We start from the raw sequence: 2938 nt of genomic DNA, 5'->3' as shown, positions 1-2938 counted from the left end.
ACAACCAGATTCTCCTCACAGCCAGATTCTCAGAAAAGCTGGTCAGAAAAAAGCTGAACCAAACAGGCCCAACGTCGCGTCGCCCCGCAACTGTTTTCCGTGGTTGCGCGGGTTTTAAAGCATGCAAGTTTTTTAGATTTTACTCTCTAAATTTTTATTTGAAGAGTAATTTACATAAAAAATACTTTCTATATTCTTCATTCTCTAACAACTTTTCTTTAATAATAATATAATACACCGAAAGGAGAGCACAGCCGTGGAACCACTTCCCATTGGCAGCAACACACACACACATCAAGGCACATGCAGCAGCATCAGCCAAACTAACCCACTTCAAATGTCAGCTTGTGCTTACCTAGCATCCACTACTGAGAGCAAAGTGCCTTTCGTCAATTCGTCTTCTCTGGATGCTCTTTCTTTAGAGATACTACTTGCTGTCTTGCTCTTTGCCGTTGCCTGCGACAGCAAACAACCAGGGCCAATACCCATCATTTCTTCATAGGAGCCGTGATTTGTGAAGTTTTGGCGTGTGGCACTTGCAAAAGGAAAGGAGAGAGGCAGCTGAAAAGGGGCAATGGCGCTGTGCAAACTTGCAGCATCCGTCAATGCTGGCAGACGGTTCTGAAGAAGAGCACTGATGCCGAGAAACACGGAAGGGGCGCGACACCGACTACGAGCTGAAGCTTTGGTAAACAGATGCATTTCTTTCTCTACACTTTGGATTTTTCGTAGTCTCGAAAATGCATTTTATAAGCATCGGAAAATATGTCTTGTGTCGTCGAGGCTGATAATCATCGTCCAGTTTAACAGTTCTAAGTTCTAACCAAATTTGACACTGCTAACCATGCTTGTCACGATGTACCTTGATATATGGTCCAGTTTATCAGTTCATATATTGCCATCTAAAGAAGAAACAATAAGCATCCAGTTTCTAGAAGCTTTCTGTATTCTTCGATCTTCGTTATTGTGCCGGCCCATCCAAAGGCCCAAAAGCTATATACTTAGTCGGAGCTGCCCAGATTGCTTCTTGTATTCGGCCCATAGCTTGCCAGTAAATAAGCACAGCAACACGAATTGAGAGAGAGAGAGAGGTTTCTGTTACTAACGCCACATGCTGTTCATGCTTCCGGCCGGGGTGTTTTCGCCAGCCTCCTGGTTGATTCTGTGATTCACTTGTTAACAGTAGTTCACCGTGCAAAGCTAGTTATACGGTTCCTTTATTTTTGTTAATTGTGTATGTCACTCAACTTTTATAAAATTAGACGGTTACTTTATTTTTCCATCGAGTGGCATGAAAAAAAGTTTCCAATTTTTCAAAATATCTGAGTGACATGTTTCGAACTGACCATTTTTTTGGATCAATTGTCTTATCAGAAACAGGAATCAATTGCACCTGAAGGCTTAAGTGAATGACAACGTGCTGCACACTGTTGGGTCTTCGCTCCGAAGCTGCGGCCTATGGTCTGTAGGGATGAAAACGGTTTCGGAATTTTTCGGTATTTCGGAAACCAATTTCGAAATTTTTCGATCGGATTCACCGGTAACGGTATTTTTCGAAAACGGAATCGGTTTTCGGAATTTTCTGTCGGAATCGGTATCGGAATCGGAATCGGCGTGTTGTTTTACCGACCGTTTCCTTCGGTTACCGGTTTTTGTCGGAAATTACTGGATTTGTGTCTCGGAATTTTCCGGAATTGTGTCTCGGATTTTTTTTTCGGAATTTTCCAGCATGTGATTTTTTCGCATCGTCTGTACGTCTCTGGATAAGGATTACTTTTTTTGTATTTTTTGGACGCCTTAAGATTTTTTTAGGATAGATGGTGTTGGAAGGCAGTTGAGATTAACAATTTGGTCTCTCGAACGAATCCACCCTTTTCTAAGCACATGTTATGTATTAGTAATATATAATGATAAAGAGCTGACAGCCTGTCTTTTCCACACACTAGATTTTAGGATTTTCCTGTGATGATGTAAAAAAACTCTTTATGTGAGGAAAAAATATTTCATGAGTAAGCATGCCATGTCAGCTAAATCGAGTGGATATTATGAATTGTGAACTTTGAGTCTGTGAACTTGTGATCTTTATGAACTTGTTATACTATGACTTTGTTATATTGTGAACTTGTGATCTTTGTAAACTTTTATATTATAAATTTGTGATCATTGTGAACTTGTTATATTATGAACTTGTTATATCATGAATTGTGAACTTGTGATCTTTTGTCAACTTTGTTGTATTGTGCAGTTTAATATGTTTACCGGTCGTATTTTAGATTTCGACCGTTACCGGTGTATTTTCCGCACCGAACTTTCGTTTCCGATGTTTCCGAAATACCGATATCGTTTCCGTTTCCGGAGTTACCGTTTTCAATTTTGTTTCCGATAAAATATATGAAAACAGTAATGATTTTAGTGTTTACCGACCGTTTCCGACCGTTTTCATCCCTAATGGTCTCTGTAGCAGCTCTGCACGAGAGCGCATATGTTACGAAATTAACAGGGTCTAAAATTAAATTAATAATGCAGCATAAAACATAAAAACCAGATCTACTAGCAAATAATATTAATAGTTGTCGGGGACCATAATTAGGGGTACCCTCAAGACGCCTAATTCTCAGCTGGTAACCCCCATCAGCATAAAGCTGCAAAGGCCTGATGGGTACGATTAAGTCAGGGATCAGTCCACACGAGTGACTCGATCACGCTTCACCCGAGCCTAGCCTCGGCCAAAGGCAGCCGACCTCAAGAGACTTCCGTCTCGCCCGAGGCCCTCCTTTTAACGGCGGACACACCTCCGGCTCGCCCGAGGCCTTGGCTTCGCTTAGAAGCAACCCTGACTAAATCGTCGCGCCAACTGACCAGATTGCAGGAGCATTTAACGCAAAGGTGGCCTGACACCTTTATCCTGACACGCGCCCCCCGGCAGAGCCGAAGTGAC

The 2938-nt window shown here is 41.9% G+C and overlaps 1 long non-coding RNA gene across 1 annotated transcript; it reads left to right on the top strand.

Moving 5' to 3' along the window:
- Positions 1-345: 345 nt before the first annotated feature.
- On the top strand, positions 346-2013 carry LOC118472088 (uncharacterized). Its single transcript, XR_004849638.1, has 2 exons — positions 346-688; positions 1375-2013. It is a non-coding gene; the product is annotated as an uncharacterized lncRNA (long non-coding RNA).
- Positions 2014-2938: the final 925 nt, after the last annotated feature.

This window comes from Zea mays, chromosome 5 (assembly GCF_902167145.1).
Source record: "Zea mays cultivar B73 chromosome 5, Zm-B73-REFERENCE-NAM-5.0, whole genome shotgun sequence".
NCBI lineage: Eukaryota > Viridiplantae > Streptophyta > Magnoliopsida > Poales > Poaceae > Zea > Zea mays.
Note: the sequence above shows the minus strand (reverse complement) of the source record. Positions and strands in the feature narration are given on the sequence as shown.